Here is an 8,869-nt window from a genome sequence, read left to right as displayed (position 1 = left end):
ACCCACAAAAGAGTCTCTCCACCAGATATCTGGAATGGGTGGAACGGTTGTGAAAAATGCCAATAAAGTCTGCCAGATAACATTCTGTTCAGCAGACTTAACCCAAATGATAGACGCACAAGCAATAATTTTGCCAAAACTAACGAAGTTCTTGCCCACAGTCAGAGTTTCAAGCATCGATCTCGAAGAACTGTCCCATTTACCGTTAGCCGATCCGCAGTATTCGATACCATCAAAAATCGATGTGGTAATCGGCAGCGATATCACCCCGCAAATCCTCACCGAAGGGCTCCTACGAAATGTGAGTGGAATATTACTTGCCCAAAACACAATATTCGGATGGATATTAAGCGGCCCTGTAACTGAAAAGGTATCAACCTTCAGCACTCATGTCACGGAATGCACCGATGACCCCATCAATCAACTTTTGAGACATATAATTTTTTAGCACTAAGCACTTTATGCAAATGAAACTTGTATGTTTCTAGTACACAATTCAAAACTATGGGCTTTATTATTTATGTATGTAAGTAAATTTACATATAATTCTCAAGGTAAACCTTTAATAAGGTATATACAAATTACTTAATTGTTTAAATATTTAAATTGAAAATGGAAAACTGCGCGACGGCGGGCGGGCGGTAAAAATAAACGGGCGAACGATTGCGATGCGGTCACGAAACGATGCGTTTGCGTGGGTAGTTAATGATAAACTAAAAACAATGAGAGTGAGAGCCGTGGTGGCTGGCAAGCCACAGCTGAGCTGCACTGCTTGCGCTTGGCCGCACTGGCCGGGTGTTGCCAGACGGAGGGGGCGGACTTAGTCCGAAAACTCGATCATGTCTTCAACATGCTCCCCCCCGCCCGACGCGTTGATGGGTTAAGGACGGCATCAACCCTATCCAGGGCCGCCCGTGCCTCGGCTACTAATTGTCGTATTCGGTCGTCGCGCTGTCTAGCCGACCGGCTTCGAATTGCCCGTTGGCGATGTTGGGCTGTTGCGCGCTGTGGTCCTCTATCGGTGCGACGCGGGTTGGTGGGTGTGCGTCGAGCTCGGTGTAGGAGCGTGTGATGGCCGAGGGAGCATTTGCGGCAGCTTGATTTTGAGTCACACGCCCCGGTGCTGTGCGACACTGCCAGACAGTTGATGCAGTACCGGTGGTTCCTCGCGCACTCGTAGCGCTCCTCCGGCTTCATCGCGAGGAACGCCCGGCACTGCCTTAGCGCGTGTCGCTGGCCACACAGCCGACATTTTGGCATCTCCGTACGTCTGCGGGTCCTGTAAAGACAAGAAAAAATACGTATTTTTCAAAAAAATGGGTTGGTGAGGGTAGCTTAGATATCTTTCCAGATTGCTAGGGGCATGAAGCAGAGCGTATCAGAGGTAGGGTTGGCACTACTAGGCAGTTGGTAGCACGCACAGTTTGGCAATATTTCGGGTTATTAGTCCGTTTTGTGTTTTGAGTTCCACAACTCGAACATGTTTATCCGATCCAGGGTGTAAAGTGATTACCCGTCCCAAACGCCATTCGTTCGGGGGTAGTAAATCATCCTTTACCACGACTAAATCTCCAACTTGAATATTGCGTTGAGGGCATTTCCATTTGTACCGCTTATGCAGCTCCCTGAGATACTCGTTCTTCCATCGTGTGCTGAATTGGTGGTGAAGCACTTTCAGTTTCTGCCATTTGTTGACCAAGGTGAGATGCTCTGCAGTTGGCTCCGGTAACGACAAGAGCGGCGCGCCACGTAGGAAATGCCCTGGGGTTAGGACTAGGGGATCCATTGGATCTTCGGACATAGGGGAGAGCGGTCGGGAGTTGAGGACCGCCTCTATGCGTACTAAGAGGGTAGTAAGCTCTTCGAAGGAGAACTTCTGGTTTCCTGCTACTTTCGTAAAGTGTATCTTGAAGCTTTTCACGGCCGCTTCCCATAGACCACCCATGTGGGGAGCGTATGGTGGGATGAATTTCCATGAGAATCCGTGAGTTGCATACTTTTCGGCGACGTCTGTAGCGACTTCCTTGAGGAATGTGGTGAATTCTCTTTGTAATCCGCGTTGTGCGCCGACGAACGTCTTTCCGTTGTCAGAATATATCTGGTGGGGTAGGCCACGGCGGCCAGTAAATCGGGCAAAGGCTGCGTTGAAGGCATTCGTGGTGAGATCAGAGCACACTTCTAAATGAACAGCCTTTGTGGAAAAACAGACGAACACACAAACGTAAGCTTTGACATACGAAGCTCGGCGAAGGGGAGAAGTTTTTACCATAAATGGTCCAGCAAAGTCGACTCCTGTTGTATGAAAGGGTAGGGAATACGTTGACCTCTCGGGTGGCAAGGCTGCCATTATCTGCGTTTTCATCTGCTTTTTATAGATGGTGCAGGTTTTGCAGTGGAAGACGAGCTTTTTGACCTTTTGCTTCAAACGTGGAATGTAGTACTGTTGCTGTACCATTCGGATCATCAGCTGTTTGTCGGCGTGCAGCAAGTTCGAATGGAGGAAGTCTAACAGAAGAGAACAAAATCGAGAGTTTTCGGGTATGATAATTGGGTGCCGCTCATTAAAGCTATAGGTGGCATATGCTAATCTTCCAGAAACTCGCATGATTCCTGAGTCATCTAGCATGGGGTTTAATGTCAGAAGGGTGTTCTTTTTGGGTAAGGGTCCCGACGTTTGAAGCAGCTCTATCGTGTCTCCGTAATGATTCCGTTGAGTTTGAATGATGATTTTGATTTTGGCATCATTCACTTCGGCGTGGGTGAGGTTGAGCGTGGCTGGAACTTTCAGTTTCCTTGCTTTCTTGATAAACCGCAACATATAGGCCACGACTCTAAGCGCTCGAGAAAACGACGAAAACCGGTCGAGTATGTCTATATTTTCTTCCTGCAGGGTGTGGAACACGTCCACATGTCGTTGTTCGGGTGGAGTTGGGTGGTGAGAAATATCCTTTGGCAACGAAGTTGATGGATTGATAAGCCAATTAGGTCCTTCCCACCATAATGGACATTGGACTAAATCCTGAGGCTTGCAGCCTCGAGTGCCCAAATCCGCTGGGTTATCCTTACTAGAAACGTGCCTCCAAGTGGCGTTGTCAACGTTCTTAAGAATTTCAGAGGTTCTGTTGGCGACATACGTTTTCCAGGTATGGGGTGGTTTTTCTAACCAGGCCAGTACGATGGCAGAATCGCACCAGAGAATGAGTTCGTGTTGAGGTAGATTCAGCTCACTTCGCAGCTGTTTCACTAACTTGGAGAGTAAAACTGCTCCACAGAGTTCCAACCGTGGAAGACTCACGGTTTGGAGGGGTGCTACTTTGCTTTTAGCAGCTAGCAAATGGGATGAAAACTTATTTTCATGGGTTTGTACTCGTAAATATATACAGGCACAAAATGCTTTTTCTGAAGCATCTGAGAATCCATGCAGCTGGATTAGTTTATCGGGGGAATACTGTACCCACCTAGGGATTTTAATGTCTCTGATATGAGGTAAATTTTCATAAATTGAGGTCCATTTTTGGAGAGCTCCGGGCTTCACGTCCTCGTCCCAATCCGTTCCTTCCATCCAGAGTTGTTGCAGCAACATTTTGGCAAGAATCATTATTGGTGAAAGCCATCCTGCGGGGTCAAACAGTTTTGCGACTGCTGATAGAATCTGCCTTTTTGTAGTCGTGTTTTCTGCTGATGGTGGATCATACGTGTAGGTGAAGGTGTCGGTTAGCGCGTTCCACTGAATTCCAAGGGTTTTTGTGGAACTCGAATCATGGAATTTAAGGAAGTCGACGTCTAGCAAATCAGGGTCGGGAACGGGTTTTAAAATTTCAGGGTGATTTGCCGACATCTTCCTCAAAGGGAACCCTGCCGATTTTAAGGCTTCGATAACTTGAGTCATAGAGTTCAAAGTGGAATGTATATTATGACCGCCTGACAAAATATCGTCAACATATGTTTCGTTTAATAAAATGTTTTTAGCGAGCGGATATTCGTCTTGACAATCGTGGGCGAGTTGGTGTAGGGTTCGAATCGCCAAATACGGCGCGCAATTTACACCAAAGGTAACTGTTTTTAGTCGAAAATCTTCTATCGGCAGAGTTGGGTGTTTTCGAAAAACGATTCGGTGAAAATCTTTATCTTCTTCGTGGATGAGTATTTGGCGATACATTTTCTCAATATCGCCGTTGAAAACAAACTTATAAAGTCGCCATTTGAGTATGACGAGCATTAAGTCATTTTGTAGAATGGGGCCTGTATGAAGCACGTCGTTCAACGAGTTGCCAGAATGCGACATTTTTGATGCGTTGAAGACGACTCGCACTTTTGTGGTTTTGCTGTCGGGTTTTATGACAGCATGATGGGGTAGATAAAACGATAGATATTTACCATCTCTAATCATCTCTTGTTGGGAGGCGGGTTCCATGTGATCCATGGTTAAATATTCATTAAGGACTTCAAAATATTTGTCTCTTAATTCGGGTTTTCTTTCGAGGGTTCGTTCGATGCTAATGTACTGCTGTTGTGCTGCGGGTCGTGAATGACCGAGTGCCAGATTGGCTGGAAATTCCAATTTGAAGGGTAGTTTGACTCTGTAGCGTCCATCTTCCTCACGAATTGTGGTTATCCGGTAGAGTGCTTCGCAGTATTCATCATCTGCTGATCGTTGTTGGGTTTGGTGAACTTCTTCCTGTTCCCAAAATTGTCTCAAAAGTTGATTGATGGGGTCATCGGTGCATTCCGTGACATGAGTGCTGAAGGTTGATACCTTTTCAGCTACAGGGCCGCTTAATATCCATCCGAATATTGTGTTTTGGGCAAGTAATGTTCCACTCACATTTCGTAGGAGCCCTTCGGTGAGGATTTGCGGGGTGATATCGCTGCCGATTACCACATCGATTTTTGATGGTATCGAATACTGCGGATCGGCTAACGGTAAATGGGACAGTTCTTCGAGATCGATGCTTGAAACTCTGACTGTGGGCAAGAACTTCGTTAGTTTTGCAAAATTATTGCTTGTGCGTCTATCATTTGGGTTAAGTCTGCTGAACAGAATGTTATCTGGCAGACTTTATTGGCATTTTTCACAACCGTTCCACCCATTCCAGATATCTGGTGGAGAGACTCTTTTGTGGGTAGACCAAGAACCTTTTGTATACGGGATGATACAAAAGTTTTTTGTGAACCTTGGTCTATTAGGGCACGAATTTTATGAAATTCGCCAGCAAAGTATACTGATACTATTGCTGTGGGTAATAGCGTGGTTCCATGATTACTCGAGAAGAGTGAAGAAACCGGGTTTTTGTCTTGAGACTGTTGGGAGGAGGTGGCTCTTGCGGCGGCTTTTGACGTTGAGGCTCGCTCGTCGTCCGTTCTCCTAGGGGTGCCGGCTTGGGCATTTTGAGCTCTGGGGGTTGGTTGTTATTGTTGGGGTTTGGGCTGCAAATGCAGTAGCGAATGATGACGCTTTTGGCAATAAACGCACGTGAAACTACTTTTACATTCGTTCTTGGGGTGTGACGTAGACAAACAGTTTTCGCAATAACTATTTTCTCTCACAAATTTGATTCGGTCTGATACCGATAAATTTCTAAACCTAACGCAAGATTTGACTGCGTGGTATTGGTTGCACAATCTACACGAAGCCGTTTTATTGAACTCGGTGTGATATGCATGGGTTTTATTATTGTTGAGTTGGGTCGAGTTTTGATTCACCGTTCGTGGTGTAAAACTCGAAAATTGGGGTTTCGCCTTGCCTGGTCTATAGGTACTTATTCTCTCTACTACCTCGTATCTGCTGGTCAAAAATTTATTCATATCCTCCCAAAGTGGGAGTTCTTTTCGGGAGCTGAGGGATTGTTCCCATAGTGAAAGGCTTTCACTTGGCAGCTTGGATGAGCAGAGGTAAACGAGGATTGGGTCCCAGTCCGTTGTCGGGATTCCTTGGGTGTTAAGGGTTGACATGCAGTTGTTGATTGTTGTCTGCATCTTCTGTATTTGTTCTCCGCTTTCTGCGAATATTGTGGGTAGGTTGAACAGCGTCTTCAGTTGGTTGTCGACGAGTATCCTTTTGTTATCGTACCTAGATCTGAGCGCTTCCCAGGCAAGCTCGAAATTATTATCGCTCAGTGGGTATTGTTTTACAATAAGCCCAGCTTGTCCTTTTGTTTTCAGGCGTAGGTGGTATAATTTTTGAGCGGGTGATAATTTAGGGTGGTTTTTATAGACTGCTGTGAACATATCTCTAAAGGATGGCCAGTCTTCGTATCCACCATGAAATACTTCGGTGTCGCATGGTGGTACTTTTGAATAAAAACCGTTTGCGTCTGAATTGTTCATTGGGTGGGCGGGTATTTGTTGTTGGTTGGTGCTAGCAGTATTAAAAAGCTGTAAGGCTTCTAAAATTTCTGATTTGCATGTTTGGTACGTTTCCATGCATTTAGCGAATTTTTGCTCAACCGAGCCGCTGACCTCTGTGTAATTATCTGAGAAACTTACTTCTCGATGGGACTCTAGCACCTTTGCCCATATTTTATCAAGGTCTTCTAGTTTGACCTTAAGCATACACTCTGATAAATCGGTAGCTTGGGAGGGTGACCATCTCGAGCAGTAAACCTCTAATTGGTTACCGTCATATATAAATTCCTGCAGGCGTTGGTCTGCAGTGGTCAATTTTTGGGTTTCGTTTGTTTTTGGCATTATAATTTAATGTAATTTACCAAGAAATGGGAGCTTTTATTAAGCTGTGAAAATCGAAAAAATGTTTTGTCAAAAGGAAAAAAAAATTTTTTTTTTTTTTGAAACCAGCCTAATGTACGCTTGGTTCTTTATACGGGCTTGTCTCAGCGCTTCTGAGTACAAGTAATGTGGGTATATAATAATATAAATATTATAATATTTGTGTTCACTGGGATTTTATTTTTTATTTTTTGAGACCGGCCTAATGTGTACCGGCTTTTCGCTTTGTTATATGTACTTGTCTCAGCGCGTCTGAGCACAAGTAATATGGGTATATAGTACGTATGTATGTATTTATATATATGGGTGAAATATATTTGCCGACAAACTGTGGTGTACCAACAACCTTTTGTTTGCCGTGCCAATGCACTTGATCTCTATTGACAAAGTAAATGTATGCAAAATATGTAACCGATGATCTTTTTTGTTGATTCCTTCTATTATGTTGTTACATATGCTCATGCAATTACTTTGTTGAGGGTGGGTTTTTGGCTTATGCAAAAAGATATACAAGTGCGTGTGGGTATTATGGGTGCATATAATTGTAGGTTTGTATGCAAAATTAATATTGGGTGCACCGGTAAAATAAACTTTTGGAAAAATTACAAAAATTTGGCAAAGTTTGTTGCTATGGGTTTTTTATAAAATATATATTATGTAATATATGTATATAAGGGTAAAATGGGCAGCGGTGCTTTTCACGCTGGAGAAATATGTAGCTCGGGTAATATTACCGAGCTAAGTGGGTATATACATATATTACATATATACGTATATATTTTTATAATTAAGTAGGTATTTAGCGCAACGAACTTATTGGGTATATAGAACCGGGCAATAGATTTTCCGTTGGTACGGGAATGCAAATTTATTTGTTGAAAAATTTATGTGTTTTTTGAAGGGACTCTACCTGTTGGTAACAGTGAGTAAGCAAATGAAAATTCTGCCGTTTAGGCTTTTGATGTGGGTTATATACCCAGGGTCCGGATCTTTAGATCAGAGGGGTATATAAATTTTGGGATTTTAGAATTTCGGGTCCGTGCCTTAGACGGAGGGAATATATATGTATATGGGTGTGTATATATTGGGTAACGAGTACTTACTCAGACATTTCTTATTGAAAATGTGTTACTTGTGAGTTGTTTGTGTTGGACCTCCTTGTTGGTGGAGTTAGTGTTAATGTTGTTGTTGGACGTACGTAGATGTTGTGCTTTGTCTTTGTTGTAATGGTGATGTTGTTTTTAATATATGTATGTCTTTTGTTTTATTAAAATTATAAAATTATTGTTTCCAATTTTTTCTTTCTTCAAATCTATTTTTTCCTTTTTTCTCAAAATTTTTTTTTGAAAAACGTTATTTAATTTTTAATGTTAACGCAATATCATTCAAGATATGTATGTATGTATTTTTTTAAATAAATTTTTATTTTCTTTAAACTTTTCTTTTAATTTTCACCTCCACCCACTTCTTTTTACAAAACTTAATTTTGTTTGATTTTTGTAAATAAATCTTGTTATGATTTTTGTTTTTTTTTTTTGAAAAACAGATATCGTTCAATTGGTTCTTTCAACAAATTCTTTTTTTTTTTTTTGTTTTTTTTTGTGTTACGCTAACTTTTTCCTTCAAAGGAATTTTATTTCTTTTTCTCATAATTTTTTCCTTCTTTTTTTTTTGTCAGAAAATTATATTTTCTTTTTTCCGTAATTTTTTGATTAAATTTTTTGATTTCTAAAAATTTTTCTTTCTTCACACACCTTAATGTTATTTTTGCATGCACATATATGTACGAATGTTTTGTTTAATTTATTTTAAATAATTTTTGTTTGTAACACTTGTTCTTACTTTGTGTTTTTATTGCCGATCGCGTTTTTTTCGTTTTTATGTACAAATTTGTGTTTGTTTTAAATTTTTAATTAAATTTTTTGGTCGCCGGTGTACTTTGGCCGCGAAAGGACCATGTCGTTTTGTTCAACAAATTTGAGTAGATAACTCAGCAGTTGTTTGCATCAGAGCGATAATTTTTAAGATAGTTATTAAAACTGTTTAAAGGTTGTCAAACGTTGTTTCTCGTTGTATATCCTTTAATTCTAGAGTTAGATTGATAAATACCGTGTACGAATTTGTTTAACCCATTTGTTTTGGT

At 41.7% G+C, this 8,869-nt stretch overlaps 1 long non-coding RNA gene across 1 annotated transcript; it reads right to left on the bottom strand.

Annotated features, from left to right (window-relative positions):
* Nucleotides 1-474: 474 nt before the first annotated feature.
* Nucleotides 475-8,668, bottom strand: LOC137233522 (uncharacterized). The gene is made up of 2 exons (XR_010947501.1): nucleotides 7,830-8,668; nucleotides 475-1,279 (listed from the first exon to the last, which is right to left on the bottom strand). It is a non-coding gene; the product is annotated as an uncharacterized lncRNA (long non-coding RNA).
* Between the last annotated feature and the right edge of the window lie 201 nt (nucleotides 8,669-8,869).

This window comes from Eurosta solidaginis, chromosome 5, assembly GCF_040869045.1.
Source record: "Eurosta solidaginis isolate ZX-2024a chromosome 5, ASM4086904v1, whole genome shotgun sequence".
Classification (NCBI taxonomy): Eukaryota; Metazoa; Arthropoda; class Insecta; order Diptera; family Tephritidae; genus Eurosta; species Eurosta solidaginis.
The sequence above is the reverse complement of the archived record's forward strand: the minus strand, read 5'-3'. Positions and strand labels throughout refer to the sequence as shown.